Source organism: Aptenodytes patagonicus, chromosome W (genome assembly GCF_965638725.1).
Source record: "Aptenodytes patagonicus chromosome W, bAptPat1.pri.cur, whole genome shotgun sequence".
NCBI classification, from domain to species: domain Eukaryota; kingdom Metazoa; phylum Chordata; class Aves; order Sphenisciformes; family Spheniscidae; genus Aptenodytes; species Aptenodytes patagonicus.
In genome coordinates, this window is record NC_134981.1 from 18,160,321 (window position 1) to 18,180,489 (window position 20,169).

Here is a 20,169-nt window from a genome sequence, read left to right on the forward strand (position 1 = left end):
CATCTTCAAATATGTTTGTAATGTAAGTTGTAAAAGGCTGGACTTAATTTTCTAGCAAGCCCATACTAGAAAAGTGGCAGTTTGAGAAGTCGTTCTTCATCTGGCCATATCTCTACTGATTGCATCCAGGGGGATTCAGTATATTCTCCAATTGTTATCCCTCCTGCTGTTTTGGAAGTGCAGACTCCTGAATATCAAACTAAGGCCCATTAGTAAAAAGCTTTTTTTCAAAAACTTTGTAACTATATGAAGATTCCTTAAGGGTAAAACTCCAAGAATTTAGGGTTACAGGCTGAAAACCACTATGCATTAGACTTTTCTGTCACATCATTGTCCTCACTCAATTGTAGAGTTGTTTATCCTCTCTAATGTCTAGATTTTTTCCCAGGGCATTACACTACCTCTTTCACAGGTATGGTTTACATTTCTTCATTCTACACGTATATTTGCATTTGAGTAAAGACAAACTTCGTTTAAATGAGCCAAGATTACAAATGATTGTGCTCTCCTTGTATGAGTCTCCGAGGACTGCATGTTCGCGTTTAACTCTTCACAGTCTTTATTCATCTACAGACTTAATCAGCTATAATCTCTTATTGTTCCAAAATCCCTGATAAAGATGAATAGCACTGACAATCTAAGCATGTATCTGCAGTTGAATTCTTTCAAGCAGATTCTAACCAAAGAATGAAGCCAGACAGACTGTTTTCATAAAAGCCATGTTAATTGGTATTAATTATACTCTCCAATTTTTGTGTTTTAACAGTGAATCCTATATCAGTTTTTCCATGGTTATATTTATGTTGCCCTAATACAGGTTGTGTATATGCACAAAAATTGCATGCATAATTGCATACCTGCATTATGTCATCATACAGCATTACTTCATTGTGATTAGTTTGTAGGACTAAGGTAAAAATTCTGCCCAAGTTCCTGTGCATAATACTTATTTCATCTGATGTCTCGAGAGCCAAATCCAGGCAATAGGAAACTGAGCCAGGAAAGGACACCAGATGCATTTTAGATTAAGTGCTTATTTTTAAGTATAAGGGCTGAATGACCTGTCCCTTTTAATCTTTATACATTGCTGGAATCTAACAATAACTAAATTATCATCATATTAATGGAAACATTGCCTTTTTATTTTCTAACTATAGAACTGACTCTTCCCTGCCTTTAGAGGTGTAATTACCTACACTTAGAACCATAGAATCATAGAATCATTGAGGTTGGAAAAGACCTCTAAGATCATCGAGTCCAACCGTCGACCCAACACCACCATGCCCACTAAACCATGTCCCTAAGCGCCTCATCTACTCGTCTTTTAAATACCTCCAGGGATGGGGACTCAACCACTTCCCTAGGCAGCCTGTTCGAATGTTTAACCACTCTTGCAGTAAAGAAATTTTTCCTCACATCCAATCTAAACCTCCCCTGGCGCAACTTGAGGCCATTTCCTCTCGTCCTATCGCTAGTTACTTGGGAGAAGAGACCAACACCCACCTTGCTACAACCTCCTTTCAGGTAGTTGTAGAGAGCCATGAGGTCTCCCCTCAGCCTCCTTTTCTCCAGGCTGAACAACCCCAGTTCCCTCAGCCGCTCCTCATAAGACTTGTTCTCCAGACCCTTCACCAGCCTCATTGCCCTTCTCTGGACACGCTCCAGCACCTCGACGTCCTTCTTGTAGTGAGGGGCCCAAAACTGAACACAGCATTCGAGGTGGGGCCTCACCAGGGCCGAGTACAGGGGCACGATCACTTCCCTACTCCTGCTGGCCACACTATTTCTGATACAGGCCAGGATGCCATTGGCCTTCTTGGCCACCTGGGCACACTGCCGGCTCATATTCAGCCGGCTGTCGACCAACACCCCCAGGTCCTTTTCTGCGGGGCAGCTTTCCAGCCACTCTTCCCCAAGCCTGTAGCGCTGCATGGGGTTGTTGTGGCCGAAGTGCAGGACCCGGCACTTGGCCTTGTTGAACCTCATACAGTTGGCCTCGGCCCATCGATCCAGCCTGTCCAGGTCCCTCTGCAGAGCCTTCCTACCCTCGAGCAGATCAACACTCCCGCCCAACTTGGTGTCATCTGCAAATCTACTGAGGGTGCACTCGATCCCCTCATCCAGATCATCGATAAAGATATTGAACAAGACCGGCCCCAAAACTGAGCCCTGGGGAACACTGCTCGTGACCGGCCGCCAACTGGGTTGAACTCCATTCACCACAACTCTCTGGGCCCGGCCGTCCAGCCAGTTTTTGACCCAGCGCAGAGTACACCTGTCTAAGCCGTGAGCCGCCAACTTCTCTAGGAGAATGCTGTGGGAGACAGTGTCAAAGGCCTTACTGAAGTCCAGGTAGACCACATCCACAGCCTTTCCCTCATCCACTAGGCGGGTCACCTGGTCATAGAAGGAGATCAGGTTGGTCAAGCAGGACCTGCCTCTCATGAACCCATGCTGGCTGGGCCTGATCCCCTGGTTGTCCCACACATGCCTTGTGAGCGCCCTCAAGATGAACCGCTCTATAATCTTCCCCAGCACCAAGGTCAGGCTGACAGGCCTGTAGTTCCCCAGATCCTCCTTCCGGCCCTTCCTGTAGATGGGCGTCACATTGGCAAGCCTCCAGTCGTCCGGGACCTCCCCCGTTAACCAGGACTGCTGATAAATGATGGAGAGCGGCTTGGCGAGCACCTCCGCCAGCTCCCTCAGCACTCTCGGGTGGATCCCATCCGGCCCCATAGACTTGTGAGCATCCAGGTGGCATAGCAGGTCATTGACTGCTTCCTCTTGGATTACGGGGGGTTCATCCTGCTCGCCGTCCCTGTCTTCCAGCTCAGGGGGCCGAGTACCCTGAGGATAACTGGTCTGCCTGTTAAAGACTGAGGCAAAGAAGGCATTAAGTACCTCAGCCTTTTCCTCATCCTCGGTGACAATGTTCCCCCCCCCGCATCCAATAAAGGATGGAGATTCTCCTTGGCTCTCTTCTTGTCATTAATATATTTGTAAAAGCTTTTTTTGTTGTCACTTACACTGACTGAGACTGCTGTGGGTGTAAAATACTGAAAATAATGGGATGAGTTAGATAGGAAGGTGACACTTAGTATGAAAAAGCTGTTATAATCAGGCTCACAGAGCCAAAGCTATCATAATGTTTCAATAGTGTTTTGTTTCCTATTTTAATCTTTTTGTGTCTCTGAGACGCTTGGTACTCTGAGGACACAGAAAGGCTCTGTGCTGGTAGTGGAACTGAAGTCAGCTCCGGACACTCAGAACAAGAAATCAAATTGAAACTACATCATGACTTCACATGCACCCAAAGCACTCTCATCACAGGAAACCGTGTTAAGGACCACGTGTGGTAGCTTTGACCACTAACACCTCAGTTTCCAAATAGCCTCTTCTCTCTTCTTGGGACTCAGCTTTTTCACATGCTGTGCTACACTGAAGAAACAGATGCAGAAACTGAAGCTCTTAGCAAAGAAATGAAAGAATGGATGAAAAGGAATGAGTTCCTCAAAACCTGTGCAGCTGTATAGCAGCTAAGAGAAACTTGCCATAGAAACTATCCATAGAAAGTACCAAATATCACATTACGCTGCTGCTTGTGGTATTAAACTTCTTTAATCATCCTCAGAGCTTTAGTACTTACAGCAGAACTGTGCACAAAACACTGCAAACACTTCTCTTGTGTTCTTGGGGAACCTTCCAAACAACTTCCATACATGCAGCAACCAAAAGGTCACCTGTGTTCTTGGAGAACGTTTGTTTATCAGGAAGTTCAGGACACTGAAGTTGTCTTGATGTAAAACTTGTGACTTTGACCCTTGCCATTCCTGGCTTGTGAAAGAGAAATACTGATACCTCTTTGGTAGCTAACGTAACATCTAGAGAAAGAACCCATCTTCCCTTCATGCCCAGATATTCTGTGTTCAACAGCCTCAGGAGAAATCAACCTGAGTATAACAGTTCTCAATAATGCCCATACCTCTCCTCTGTGAACTCAAAGAGAAACTAGTAAAAAACCCCAAATAAGTCCAGCTATTTGGAACACATGTACTCTATGTGGTCACAAGCCAGTTTCAGGGCAGGATGAGAAAAAGATATCCATTCCCACCTTGCTAAAATCTTCAGTGGCTGTCCTGAGATGCTGTATTACTCTGTCCTGAGATGCTAATGCCAGAAATGGGTGACAGACTCTGATGGGAAATCCCATCAGTGCCTAGAGTCCTTACTGGAAGAATACATGCAACAAGCAGCACTGAGGTGGGATAGGAATCTGATGGGAACCAGTACTTTGGCCAGGACAAGTTCTCCCCAGTCCTTTTCAAAATCGTAAGATAAATTTGACTCGTGCAAGGGCGATATGGGCTCCAGTACTGACAAAGCTGAAATGACATGTCTCTATTTATCCCCTCCCTAAATACCATGGTGTCTCACTGCTTGGATGAGAGATTGGCACATAGGTAAAGAACAGTATCTAATTATCAACCTGAGCAGAACAGAAGCAGTCAAAAAAAAAAAATTTTTTAAGCAGTCACACCTGCAGTTCAACATCCATTGGCTGAAGATACAAACCCTGCTGATCAATTCAACTTGTATTGCAATAGAATGTGATTACTTGGCACAAAGCTTTTAACTGGCAACAATGACTAATAATAATTTTGATAATCTCCCTTGAAGTAGGAAACTATCCCATCCTGGCAGAGGGTGGCCTGGCTTCAGCTATTCATATTTTTCTCACACCTTGGCTGGACTGCAGCAATAATATATACCTGCTCTCAAAGTCACTAGAGCTTAAAAAATTCCAGTTAGCTCAGAACAGCTGTATTGTATCTTCTCAGCAACAGTCTCTTGCAAATGCATTAGCCTGGCCTCCATTCTCTACACAGTCCAGACTTAACTGCAAAGACTTAACTCTTAATTATGCTTAAGGTATCAGGCTGTAGCATCTAAGGTATCCATTGCCTTGACCCAGAAGTTTCTAGTCCAAGATTGCATACTAAACAAAACTGGAACTCAACAGCAGTGCATACCACACTACCTTCCATTTCAAGTTCACTCTGATCGCACCTACTTTACCATAAATACATAGCAATAGACATATGTAAGAAAATCCCTTCCATAACAAGGCAGTCTCTCGGACATACAGGGGAAAAACTGTTTCTTCATATCCTAAAAAGCAGACCATCTCCCTCTTTCTTTGGCCTAGATATACAGCCTTTGGCAAGACCTTATTCCCTTTAATATAAAGAAAAACTGACAATGATCAGCTACTGCAAGGAGACTCCAAACATTCTACAGGAAAAAATGCCTGGAATTTTACATTTCTTAATGAATGTCTTTAGGTTTTATAAAAAAGGACTTCAGGAGTTTTCAAGCAGTTACACTGTTGGTCAAGAGTTTTGCATTTTGAAAGAAGCATTCCTTTTATAAAACAAAATGCTTTTGAGCTACTCCGCAAATGCAACATTGATTTTCAGTTTTACTGCAAAACATGTCACCATTTCTACATGCAAGATCTGGGAAGCTTTCTGGGTTTTACAGAGAGTTTGCTAAGAACCTGCAACAACATTTGCAGCAGCTGATCACCCACTTCCTACTTTATTCATAATTTGCAGGGAGCTGTTCTCTGCTCTGCTTCCTTAACCTGCATATTCATTTAGATACAAGCCATGGTTTCAGGTTTCACAATTATGCTGCTTTGGAGCTGCTCAAAGTAAGCAGGTACACTTGCAACATCACTGAAGCTCAGTACTTTTGATTATGCTGTTGTCAGACATACCGTAACAGCAGAGACACAAAGATTATTTGAGACACTGCTCGCACCTTGAAAGCAAGAACCACAGAATGTTTTTAAATTATTGCCCTCCTTGAATCCAGACCCCACTTTAAGGAATACCTGGGTACAATCTTTTCTTCATTTTTTTTTTCTTTTATTCTCCTCATCTCTCCTGACTCTACTTCCAGTTAGATGGTAAAGCTGCTTTTTCAGCTTTGTACAAAGGAAATCACCTCCAAAAAAAAGGGGGAATTTTGGAGGAGGGAAAAAGGGGAAAAGAGAGACCTAGCACAGGTCTCCATCCATTTTAAGACTACTTTGCTGATATTTGCTCATACATCATGAACAACATGATCAGAGCAGATGGAGAATTTACCCTTTTTGAAGCAGAACTTCTCACTGATCTCAACTGTGAAATCTTGTTTCCAGAGAAGATGCACAGACTACCTTAGTGGTATTTCATATAACACTTAACACCTATTCAATGCCTTATATTCTCAAAATGACATGGAGATGACGTATTAAGTCCCAGACCACATACCTGGTAGAGGGCTTTTCCCATTCTGTGTGAGAATGTAGAGACAAACAGATGAAGGATAAACAACACCTGAAAGTGAGCATCTAAATCTACATTTAAGGCTGACAGCTGAAAAATATTAAGCATACATGTAATCTTACTCCCAAAAGAAAACGCACAGGTTTCATCCAAAGTACTGTGGTATGTAAAAGCTTGCAGGACTGAGCCTTCTGGTGACTAAATATGAGGTTAGATATTCAGAATGCTTAATCTGGGCAGTGCTGACTAGCATGAGGGAAGTGATTTCAAACTACAGGTGTGTAATCATACGCAGATACCTATCCTTATCTAAAGGGGAACACAAAATTAATTCCCCTTTGGACTATAGGTGAAACTTTTCATTGTCTGATGAAAAGCCTTAATGATTACTTCTGTTTTTAATAAGAAATATTTATAAACCTGAGCCAGTTAACTTTATATTGCATGGTATCATGTAATACGCAAGAAAAAAGAACAGCAATTGGAAGTATTCAGAGATGGAGGACATGTAAGGTAACAATAGTTTAAAATAAATCTTTGGTAAATCATTTATATTTGAAAGAGAAGGCAAAAGAAAATGCGTACATGGATGCAAAGGCAAGCAAAAGAAAATGTACTGAAAGAAATTTACTTAAAATGTGACTATTTATTTCCCAAATCAACAAATTGATGAACAAATTGATGCTATCATACATAGCATGCAATTCTAGTTAAAAAATTAATCATAGGAGTATAAACACTGATATATAAAACCTCAGTTGCATAAAAAATTCCCATGCAACAAAGCCTTGCATTCAAATAGTGGGGGTTTGCACATTTTCTGTTCAGGATCTGCAAACAAGGAACATCATTGTTCCAAATGCACGCATTTTAGGAGGGTTCAGTTTTGGGTGGAAATCAATGACATCAGAAATGTTCATTAATAAAATGAACCTTTTAGGATAAAATTAATTGTTAGTATACTGTTTGAAAAGCTTCCTAAAATCTTTACTATGAAATGCTTAATATTTTGTTTGTCTCTATCAGTATTGAATAATTACTTTAGTATTCAATAATTAAGATCAAAGCTTTCAGGAATGACTAGCTGTTTCCTATAATGAACTATTCAGATGACTAACTTAATTAGTCAACTTATTAACTTATGTATTGTGACCCATGTAATGCAACCAAACGATGAAGATTCATTAAAAGTGTTTCTTCCTGTGAACCAAAATAGGTCTAGGAAATAAAAAGATGGAAATAATTGCTCCAGTTTTGTATATATTGTCTCAAATTCAAACATTATGCATTCTGCATAGGTTTTACATCTGTGAGCCACTAAGGAAATATTATTTAAACAATACAGAGAAATTAAGACCTCCCAGCTCAAAGGGAAACTTCAGTATGTATCAAGCTTCAAATACATGAGTATATGCCAAACATTCTTGTAATTATGAGTAAACAGAGTACAAAGCATTTTTTTTTTAAGCTAGCTAAACACAAGACCTTTAGGGTTCAAGATGCATTCTCCAATAATTGTACCAGCAATATGTCCAGAACTTCATGACCACAATATTTTTGCATATCTGGGAAAAAAGGTTTTTTTTCTCCCAGCTTTACCATAAAGCTGCCTATAAAGTAATGTGATACACTTCATTGCTACAATTAGTTGCAAAGTAGATTTTCAGCAAAATATGTATCAACTTAAAGAATGGGAAACTTTCAGCTAGTTCATATCATTCTTATTGAGCTCTAAGTTAAAATTATTAATATAATTTGTATTCACATTATTTTCTGGGATATGGACAGGTTTCAAAATACTTGCGGCTTTGGTACAACAGAACTACTTGTGTACTGTGACCCATGTAATGCAACCAAATGATGAAGGTTCATCAAAAGTGTTTCTTCATGTGAATCAAAATAGGTGTAGGAAATAACAAGATTTCAAAAACTAAAACAAGAAAACAATTAAGCGGAGAGAATTACTCAGTTCCATCAGTTTTAGTGTTTTTCTCTCTAGCAATTTCCTTTCTGTCACCTTCCATGATAAAGACATAGCTGTCTTTTTTTTTTTTTCTCCTTATAAATTCTCTTTTCTAAGTAGTGTTCTCAACACTCCTTCACAAAGACTCCTTTTTTTATGTGGTATAATCCCAAAGACATTGTGTTAAGCCCATACAGCACTGACCCTGCTGAAGGCGTACACTGGATTCTAATACAAGCATAACATGTCATGCATTTCATTCAGTCCTTTGCAGAAGTCCAGACCTATTCAGAGAATATATTAGGCATATACTTTGACTCAAACCAGAAGTGGCCTCAAAAAAAATTCAAATTGCACGTCAACATGTGTTTGGAATTGCTAGTAAGTGATCGTTTAGGTTTACTTAACAGAATTAATAGGTGCATTTGCATGGTTTCTCTTCAGAATCTTAAATTCTGTATCTTAGATTCTGAAGTCTCAGCTCAGAAATAATTATAGCTGACTCAATGGGATTTAGCATAGTCAACTGCAGGAGTGACTATAATTCATACATAGACTATAACAAGTATATACATGAGAAAAATATATTTCTGTGCCTCTATACTGTGATATAAACAATCCATATCTTTTAATTTTACTACAATCAGATCATCTGGAAGGGAACAATTGTGCCACATAAGGTCTAGCAAACAAAAATGGAGATATTTAGGGGAAGATCTATGAATGTGCCAATTGCAGAAGCTATGACTATTCACAACTGAGAACTGTCCTCTGGTGGTTTTTTTGATGGATACATTTCATTCCTTTTTAACTAAAAATATACATTAAGTTATTTGAAAGATATTGCAGACTATTGTAGCTAAGGAAATAATCAAGGGCAATGAGTTTAAATACTGATCTGCAATGTTTTTTTGTGTACTTTTGCTTCCTAATACACAACAACAGCAAGTTGTACCCAGAACAATCTTCTGCAGGGAAATACTAAATGTTGGTTTCCCTCAAGACTTATTTTATCTATAACTTGGATTAGATTCATCTGTTTTCTTAGGCAGATAAATAACTTCTCATTCATATTTCTATCAGGATGGTTGTATTCATTTTTAAATTGCAGTGATTTATCTTTTTCAGTGCTGTAAGCCATACTATCAGTTTAATTTGTAGTCTTGTCCACATATTTTAGCAGAATTATATGGTGAATCCTTGATCAATTAAAGGCAATGCTTCAAAAACTTCAGTGTGGCAGGATGTCCTCCATAGTATTAATATTCTTTGCTGTGGAGGCTCTTAAAAAATATGAAAATTCTTCTCTCTGACTGAAGCAGACTGAAAGCATGTGTCCACTCTTCGTTTATTGAAAAATTTAGTCTTAAATGCATATTCTATAATTATGGTGCATTTAATTATAGCCAGAGAATGAAGTTGTGAGCAAAAAGATTGAGGGAAAATTAATTGAACTGGTCTTTTGGAACTGACAGGTTGAGCTATTGAAAGATGGCCAATGAAATAATATTGAAATTACAAAAGAGTTCAAACCTCTTTTTTTAAACTGATCTTATACCAATCCCATGAGTGAGACAACTCCTTTGGGGTCAGACCCATATAGGTGATGTCATTGCATTTGTACCAAACTATGTACATTGTCTGGGATTTCATACACTGCGGTCTGATTTTCATGATAAATGCACAACTTTGACTATATTTCAGCTGAGCATCTTTCTTCAGTTCTAGGAACTTAAAATTTATTCTCCTGTTTCTCAGAGGTGTAAAATATTTCAGTATAATGCTGATGAAAGAAGAATCCTTTGGGTTCTCTCACTTTCAGAGAAGGAGAGAGGAATGTCCTTAGAGGAAAGCTGAAGAGCTTTTACATTAGTTTCCACTAAAAACTACATACAACTACTTGTCCAGATTTTGTAGTTGCTTTCAAGCAGATCCAGCAAAGTTAAGTTCTTGGCAGACCTGTGTGATCATAATTTCAACTTCACTTTCATAGTTTTCAGGTAAATGTATGGGGGACCAATAATAATAGACATCAACATCACGAAATCTAATAAAAGACTAGATAAAAAGCCTTGAAGGTCTTCAAATCCCCACAAATAGTGTCACTTCAGTACATTTTTTGTATCACTTAGAATTCAACATTTTAGCTATGTATACCAAAATCCAGGCATTATGTTGCACATAATTATCATGCTATTCTGAAATTATAATTTTGACACTTCCTTGAGCTGTACAAGGTTTTATGGCATGCTATAGTTCACCAGTGCAAACAGAGGCATCGCATCATTACACACAGCTACCCCCACCCCACCCTGAACTGCATTGTTTGATATCATCACCTACTTTTAGTTTCATCTGTCTTAGATGATTTAGCTCAAGTTACAATTCATCCTCTTACACCTTAATACTGAGCTGTTGCGTAACTTTATCCAATCTAGCACTGAGGTAAAAAAAGAAAACCTACATTGACCTTTTAAGTCCAGATTCTGCTGTAAACAGCAGTGACATCCTGTGATAAAAAAAATCCTGTTCTTTATAACTTTGGAAGCTGCTGTTTCATCTTGCCATCAAGTAAGAGCAACAATTGACTGGTTCTAAGGGGCTTTGCAAAGACATTTACTGTCCTCGGGAGTGGTGCTTGATTGTTAATTACTTTGCCAACAGTGTGTTGTGATAACTTTGACAATGCACCTCAAATTTTAATTCCTCCTTTCTCTCTGGTTGTTTTATCCAACTCAAATAGCCATGTCACTGTGTGGATACACAATCCATTGCAGAACAGAACCTCAACAGGGACTGCAGACATGACCACAACCCAAATTATAAATCATGAGAATTTTCTTGCATGTATTCTTTTGTCCTTGATTCAGTACAGTTTCCTTTCGTTTCTCCCAGTACAGCTCAGAATCTTCTCCCTAGCTGAAGCCCCAGTGTTGATCATTCACGAGGTATTCAGAGGTATTTAGAGCGCTAGGGACTCTGAGCCTTCAACTGACTTTATGTGGGTGGCCATCTGTACACACACAATCCCACTGAAGTCAGCCCAGGTACAGTTCTCCTCTGAAAGCAATGGTATGGTTGTGGCCTCACATGGAAAGCTGTCAGCAAAATGACTTTGCTTCTCTTCTTTTTTTTCTAACAAAGCCCTGTTTGCAATTTGAGTGTTTATTATTAAACTGTATCATTAGTATTATTTTCTGAATCTAGAAAGCACATGCATCTCACTGATTCCACGCTGATGTAAATATGATCTACTCTCAGGGAAAATTGCTGGAGTGGGACATAACACAGGAATTTACTGGAGTGCCATGTATTCACAGGCCCCGACAGGAATTTCTTAAAACCTGCCTTCACTGGAAAATCATGCACTGAATGCATCAATAGTCAAACTTTCCTCAGCAACACACTTGTATCTACAGAAATTTTATCAAGAAAATTTTTTCAGGATCAGGTGAAAATTTCTAAACCAAAGCAAGGCCAACACCAAAACAACATCCCTTAGTATTCATGCTGGCATGGTGGACAGTTTAAATCCTTCTCCCACACATGAATAAGACTGCTGCATCTAAGGTGAGTACTTCAGCCTCTAATGTTTAAAGTTATTTCATGCCCAGTGAATACTTGATTATGAAAAAACAGTAAAGCAGCTTTCATGGGAAAGGATAACAATCAGAGGGGTGAATTGATACTTCTGAGAAAGCCAAGTTCAAACTCCTGGTTCAAATCAGGCAATACAAGGTTTTCTGCACCCCAGGCACATGCCCTAACACAAGTATAACAACCGCCATGTGTGGAGGTTTTCTCTTTTCAAAGAACAACACAAATCCTAACTTTTGCCCTAATACAGATCAAAAACCCCAAAGGTTAGATCTCAGAAAGCCTTGTTGGATGAGAAAGCCATTTCCATTTGCTCATTCTTCTTTTTACTCAGCACCTGAATCACAACAGCAAATTAAGCAACTATGGCAAGCTGCTGTTTATCAGGACAAAGTAATGAGCAGGAAGAATTTGTGCTGTGGGGTGGCATCGTCCTGACATGACTTTGATTCTTGAAATGACAGTTAAAAAAAAAGAAAAAAAAAGAAAGCAGTTCAGTTTAACTGCCCTTCCAAAGCAGGTAGGTTTTGTCATTTAAGTTTAACGTTCCAAGAAACCCAGCAGTGATGAATAACTTTGTTGAGCTGAAAATGAGTTTGTTCAGGATTTACTCTAGAACACCTGGTCTCTCCACCAAAACTGTTCTACATAGAGTTCTGGCCACAAAGAAATGAGCTGCATTAATTAAAGCCAAACAGAACATCAAGGTCTACATGCCAAGTTTACAAGGGAAAGCTGAAGTTCAGGGCCAGTATGAACAGCTTTCGTATTGATGTGGTTTATAAATCTTTCAGTCTTGCCCTGACCCAAAGAGTGTGAAGTAGAGAAGACCATGGCTGACCCCTCAGTTCTACTTAGTTGGGTGTGTATTTTGCAACATGTTTGGAGAACAACCTGTGCCACCACACTGGGCAGCTCCATCCTTAGCCCCTGTTCCCAATGTGACTCATCCAGGCCAGCGGCTGCGCTAGCGCTGGTTAGTGACAACTGGAGATCCTCCTTCTAGCAAAAGTTCTAGTATTATCCTTATAGCCCTGTTCACAGTATTCATTTTAAATGCATAGGATAAATATTTCTAATCCTCAATTTTAAAAAGAAGATGAAAAAATGCTTTGTGACTATAACTGCATGGGAACCAGAAAAATAAATAAATAAACAACAAACAAACAAATAAAATAATTCCTCCATTAATTACTTAAAAATAAACTAAAAAACATATTTTTAAAAAATTAATTACAGTTTGGGGTGTTTTCAGCCTTCATCAGGACTTCTCAAAGTTCTAGCTAGCAAAGCTCTTATTGTTTTTGTTTAATCAAAACATTTGCTGGTGTCATTTGCTGAAAATGCTGCCTTTCCATTTTGAGAAGCCAGTCATGCTGAAGGAACAGCTGCTCAGACTGTTGTATCTCTTTAAAAGAAATATGCCAATTTACACAGATTTACACCATTTGAGGATCTGGCCCTGATCATGGATTTGTGAGAACATTTCCATAAATGTAGGGTAACACAGGAAAACCAGAATGTAGCAGTTGACAAGACAGTGCATTTTATGTTACTAATACATTCATAATTTTTGAGTGGAGTTAATAATAACAGTATATATAGTTGCATGCACACTCTGTGTTTTTAGCATGGCTTTTTGTCTTTGGAGAAACTCAGCTCTGAGCTTTTTCATCCAGTCATAACCCCTTTGAATGTCTTCTGTCTCAGGAAGACCAGTCTTACATGCATTCAAAACTGGTGAAACACAAGACATGCTGTATTCTAAATACCGAAGGCACAAGGACAATTTTTGTGTCAATTAAATTACATGAATGTACCTGATATATTGCACATGCATAGTGTGGAGTTATTCAGAGCATCTATCATCAGCTACATTAGGCATCTAACTTAAATGCTCTGAATCACATAATTGGGCATCTCCCTTTCCCACTGACTACACTGAAAATGTAAGAGTCCAAGTTTGATCTGTTTAATTAAATCTAAGAGAGATGCGTAGGTGAAATGCCCCTCATTATCAGAAATTACTTAGCTGTGTGTATCACCTGACACAATTTGTTGCAGGACATAACTAGATAAAATGACTTGAACTAAAAAATTAGATGTGAGGATTGAATATATTCTTTACTTCCTGAGCTCAATACAGACAACAGTGCATTAAGAAAAAAACAGAAATAAATGAAAAAAACCCCCCATAAAAATTTAACACAATAATAAATTTTTAGTTCTGTCCTTGTTTCTCTCATGCACTGAGATCAAGAACAGCTTTCCTCTGGACCCATACAGCTCAAAACTTTGATTTTAAAATGTGATCAGAGTTTCTCATGCAATCATAGTTCCCAGCACCTGGCGCTATAAGAAAAAAGAGAAAGCCTCCTTCAGCTACTATAAAATTTGTAATAGAAACATGGCAATTGGCATCACCCATTCCAACTGGAGGTAAGGGTGGCTGATTTTAACTTTTTAAAATTGTCAGAGTGCCTAAAATGCTTTGGAGGAAAACCTTAACCCAAAAGTTTGACATACAGGTGATTTAAGGGAGAATTAAGGACATTCAGAACCTCAGAAAACCTGATCTTTCCTTCAAGGAGGTGACAGTGGATTTCTGGGTCTAACTTTAGAAACTATATTTTTACATGAGATTTTCAAGGGCATATTTTAAGTGCCTCCGAAACAGCTTATATCGTTGCTGCAACTTGTCTTATGTGGTGAAAGGAACCTGTTGAAGCAGAACTCTTTGCAGGAGTAGAGTCACAGTGATTTTTTTTTCACAGGAATTTGTGTCCTCCCAGATATTTCAAATGTATTTACAGAAGCTCTCATCACACACAAAACCATCTCAAGTTTTACAGAAACCTAGTGACAAGCCTTAATATTCACGCCTGGATTACAACCATCAGAAAGTTCAGAGGCTTGGTTCTTCACAAAAATAGTGAGGCAGAGCCTCAGGTGCTACTAACTGCCACACTACTGAAATCATGCAAATTTAGCAGAAAACACTAAGTCATGGAGATGCTTTTGGAGTCTGGATTCAGATCTGGATATAAAATTGATGCAGCTCCATGTGGGAACAATTGATTCTGTAACTTTGCATAGTGTTCAACTTTCTAAACAAACATTAAAATACAGCAACTATAGGGTCACGTTGTGGTTAGTCATTGTGAAAGGCAAAAAAGAAAAGAAAAAAAAAAAGGTGTGGTTACTACAGGTTGTAGTATATCATTTTGGTGGCCCTCAAGCTGTGCTCAGGAAGTTACTTTTGAGAACAGGACACAGAACATCAACACCTCATTTATAGGAAGTCAGGACTTAAATGTCTGTTGAGAAAAATACTTAAACTCTCTGATACAAGTTATAGCTACATCTAAGTAGTTTTGAAAAACAAATAAACCCAATATAGAAAGCATTCATCCTACACTCTATTGCTGAGGGAGGGAGGATATAATTTTCTGTCCTGTACAGAAGAGACACGAGCATAGGTTAAAGCTTTAAGGGGTTGTCTGATGCACAGGTCGTTATTTCTGAACAGAAGAGGGGATTCCACCTGAAATGAATCGGGTACTAAATGGGTAAAAAAGCAAATACCCAAGAAAGCAAGAACTGGGCTGCTCTTCTGGAACCTTTCCAGGTCCATGCTGGGGGGTCTGCTGGGCTTCTGCGGGGGCTGTCCCAGCTTGAATATTGGGGGCAAAGCCTTCCACTTGGGGGTTCCTGAGCTCCTGTCCCCATCCTCTTTCTCTTGTGATCCACCTGATGGCCTATCTGAAGCAAGTGCTGTGTTTATCTTCTAGAACTTCGGAGAAGAAGAACCTGATTCTTCCTGGCTGATTTTGTTGAGAAAGATGTTCTTGGCAGCACTCACTTCCTTTTCTTCAGTCTTTTCCTCCACGTTTTTGGGGGTACCTTGAGATGAGCTGGACCAGTGGCCAGTAGGCTTCAGAGCCATGTTAGAAAAATGACTGCCTGCAGCTTCTGCAGCACAGTTACTATTTTCGTCCATTTCCTTTGCTGCTTTAAATGAGCGTATATTTGGTCTAGGGCCTGATAGTCCTCTATACAGAAAAACATTTTTATTAGAAGTGCCTTCATTGTGGGAGACCTCATGGTTTAGAGAAGGTTTCTGTGCAAGAGGTGGTTTAGAGAAAGGAGGCTTGGGCTCATTTTCTTGTGTTGCAGACATGAAGTTTTCCTTAACTCCAGTTACTTTTGAAAATGCTGGTTTTGCCTCACTCTCCTGTGGTGCAAAATTCGAATTTGGTTTTGTTCCCAGAGGCTTTTTTTCTTTCTCATGAGAAGCAGAGTTAAGGAACTTGTTCCCTGCAGGTTTTGGATACAGCAGCTTTGGCTCTTCTTTTACCACGTCACTGGTTTTGGTGGGGGGGTTAGTGCATCCAGCTTTTCCATCATTTTCTCTGTTAGTTGCCTGAAGCTGAACCCCAAACCTTTATGCCACTGGTTTCAAATATGGGGGCTTTGGATCCTTCTCTGTCTTATCATCAGTTGAAGACTTGACCGCCAGAGGAGGCTTAGGATGAACAGGTTTGTGAAAGGTACTGGGTCCTGAAGGAGAAGTTGCATTTCCTTGACTTGCAAATTTCTCAAGTGCTGCTTTCCTCGTCTGTAATCCTGAATGGATAGGTTGTCCTGGGACTTTGAAGGGTCGACTGTTACCAGAAACACCCTCTGTGGGGCTGTTATCCGTGTTAAATTTCGCCATGAGTGACTTCACATCTGCCTTGCCATCCTATGAGCATAAAGAAGAGAAAAAGAAAGAGCAGCAATGAGAAAGTCTCAGTTGCAATGTTCACACATACTGTACTTTAAAGAGTTTCCTGGTCTGAGGCTTGTAGTACTGCTGATTGGCTGTGGAGATATTGTAGCACATCTTCCTGTAGGGTTAGAGAAGCTGAGCATTTTGTTATATCCTTACTGTGGTTATACAATCTTTTAAAGTTTTCAGTGCAGGTACTGCCTTTAGAGAGTGGTCATGCAGCTCCTTTTGTGCATACTATAATTTCTGTTTATTTCTGGAATTGGGAACTGAACACCTGATAAGTATAAGAAAATACATACTACTTTAAAATTAAGGTATCCCTAAAAATATGAGTGTCCTGTGGTGAGAAGCATAGACTGTACTGGAACCTGGATTATGTACCAGACTAGTGTTATTCCTGCCAGCTCTTTGGAGAACTGCAAGTTCCTTTGTGAAAACAGAAATTCTTCTGGTTTGGGGTGTGTGTGTCAGTTTTTCTTTCCCTTCTCAGCAATCTTCTTCCCTGCTGCTCCCCCCGCCCTCGCTTTGTCCTTGTTTCTCTTCTCCATTTTCTATCTGAAAAAAACTGCGCGTGTGTGGATAGAAAATGAAAATATGTGGAGTAAAGAAGAAATGGCAATCAATACACCCAGATACTGTCAAACATATTTAACTTCTTGGGGGGGGGAAGTTGAACAATTCCAAGTGGATAAAACCCAGCTTCATTCAAAAATGTTTTAATTGGTCAGCCCTATTCAATACCTTTCAGGACCAGTCTTTAATATGAACTGAGAGCAAAAGCTCAATATAGTTGAATTCAGTACAATTACAACACAGCACAGTGAAGGATCGGGGCAAAGGGGAGTAAGCTGGTCCCACTGCCCTGGGCTGGGGCCACCTTTGGGTCCCAGGAGCCCTCAACAGCAGGGACTCCTTTCCCAGCCAACAGTGGCAGCAGGGGTGCAGCTACAGCAGATATGCTGGCATATCTGATTCACAACTTGTCTTAAGTGGGATCTGTTTTGTGTGGGGAAGTTAAAATGTAAGATTATTGGTATAAAACAGAGATGTTATAACTAGGAAGGGCTCCGAATCATTTATTTGGAAACAAAGGAGTATCCCTACAAAGCACAATAAATAAGGGTCTGAAAAAATTTTAGGAGGAGGTAGAAGAATGAACTGTGTCTTCGCTCAGTACAGTTCAGCGGGTGTTCAGTTGTTTGGTTTTTTTTACTTCATTAACAAGAGCTTCCGAACTGGGGTTCTGCTCCTTTTGCTTTCCGTTTGATTGTATCACATTACATGAATTGCCTGTTATGTTGGAATAGTTTTACCTGTGACTTCTGCAACTTAAAGTTAACTTTCCCAGTCTTTCAGTATCACCAAGAAATTCAGTCTGTCCAAACTGTTTGTATTATACTACAAAGTTACTTACAGTAAATGCAGCCAAAACAAGATAGACATATATGAAACATCCCCAGAGCACCAAGTTGTTATCTCTTTTGCTCATGTAGGGAAGGGAGGAAGTATACATTTACTATGGAGATTATCAGGTTTGAGCTATCTACTGCTGGTTGATGCACATACACTCACACACACACACAATTAAACTGCAGAGATATATATATCTATCACTAATCATTTAAGATTTCTCCCACGATACCTCACAAAGCACTGATTTTACCCACTTAAACAGAAAGTTAAGCTAATTGCAGTGCCAGAGAGAATAACAGACTTCCGTGTCTGATCTCTTTTGGCTCTGTACTAATGCATGCTTTTTTTTTTAACTTCTGTAACAAAATCTAAACCATCAGAGATACTATAACTTTCCCTCCGTGTCTGAAGTCTTCAGAACTTGTAAATGACAATCTGATCATCTGCTTGGTCAACTCAGCAGCTCATTTCTTTTGAAAGCTATAGGAATAAATTGATTCTTCTACATCTTCGATTTGCAATTTAAGAAAACATACTGTGTCAAACTACAGTAATGTGAATGTTCTGGACAAGAGACATTCAGCATGTAGACCTTTTGGAAGTTGGAAATATGGCTTTGAAGAAACTTTTCTTGTTATGATATATGGTTTCTGAGAAGTTTTCTACATCTTTGCAATAGCAAGATCAATTACATTCATACATGCTTTCAAATGCACTGAACCATTCACTACTGCCATGTTAGGACTGTCAATGGATTTCTTTTAATAATTTTTTTTCCCAGTACTGTGAACAAACCTTGCCCTAGTCATGCAGATTTACAAGCTCTTCAAGAGTAAAAAGCATAGCTCCTGAGGATGTGGAAGGGTTTACAATCAGCAATGTAGCCTCTCATTTACTTACAGTGAGTAGTAAGTGGTAAAGGTAACACTCTAAGAATCAGAAGAGAGTAAGAAATCTTTCTGCTTCTCTTTAATGTACATCCCCAATTCCTGCTTTAATGAGCTTATGTTATACTAGAAGTCATATTGTGGATTCTAATGTGCAACCTGACTGGCCAGGTAGACAGATGGGGAGCTCATAAAGTAATCCCCACAGTTTCTGCGTTTCCCTTTCCAGAAGCAACAGCAGTTACCTATTCCATTAGCACGTACAATAGGTTGTAATTCATGAAATGGGAACTTGAAAAGATTCTGAAGTTAGATTAAGTTCACTCCACCCTTCCCCCCTAAAGTGCAAAGTGCCTGTTGATCAGAGGAGTCTCATGCAAGAATTACTTGAGTTATTTTCTGAACTTTCTGTTTGCGCTCTATTAGGAAACTCAGTGCAAAATATTTTGGCTTTTCAGCTTCTGATCTGAACTGGAAGCAGCACATAAGGTGCACAGTAACCTTCCATTGGATGGTTGCATTATTCAAATGTGTTTGCTCAAATCTAGAACAATACCCTGGTTTTGGTTCCCATGCCATAGATTCATCAAGGTGATTTGTATATGCAGTACTTTCCCAGCCTCCCACTGCCTTCAACAAGGACCCACACAGATACCAAGATACACTTGTACAGAATTCTTCCATGACTAGATCTTAGTTACACTTCAGTGTAAACAAGTACAATTCTCCATTATTTACAATATAACTGCACATTTCTGTACAGAAGCACAGTATAATGAGAACACAATAAATATAAAGGTTCTAACTCTATTCTTTCTGAATTTACTGTGAATATTTCAGTCTCAACTTGCAGCCTGATTAAAAAACATTTGTTTTGTTTTGGCACAAATATACTCTCATTATTTATTTTCCAGTCTTGGTGAAGCCAAAAGATCATTTCACTTCAACTTCCCCTTGTGGTTGCTCTTTCTTCAAACAAATAACAACACTGGATCAATGAGAGGAACAGCAGATGTGTGTGCATACAATCTTTAGTTAAGCAAATGAAATATATGTAACTGTTGACTGTACAAGGAATTGTGCAATTCTTCAAAATACATGCAGATCTGATTTATAAAGGAAAAAACCCATCTTTTCACTTCTCACCTGTAACTTTTTCCTTTCTTTTCCCAAGTGGTAGGGTCTAAGCAGGCATTTTAAAAA

The 20,169-nt window shown here is 39.3% G+C and overlaps 1 pseudogene; it reads right to left on the bottom strand.

Moving 5' to 3' along the window:
- Positions 1-16,630, bottom strand: part of LOC143172180 (FYN-binding protein 1-like) — a 44,217-nt pseudogene extending 27,587 nt beyond the window's left edge.
- Between the last annotated feature and the right edge of the window lie 3,539 nt (positions 16,631-20,169).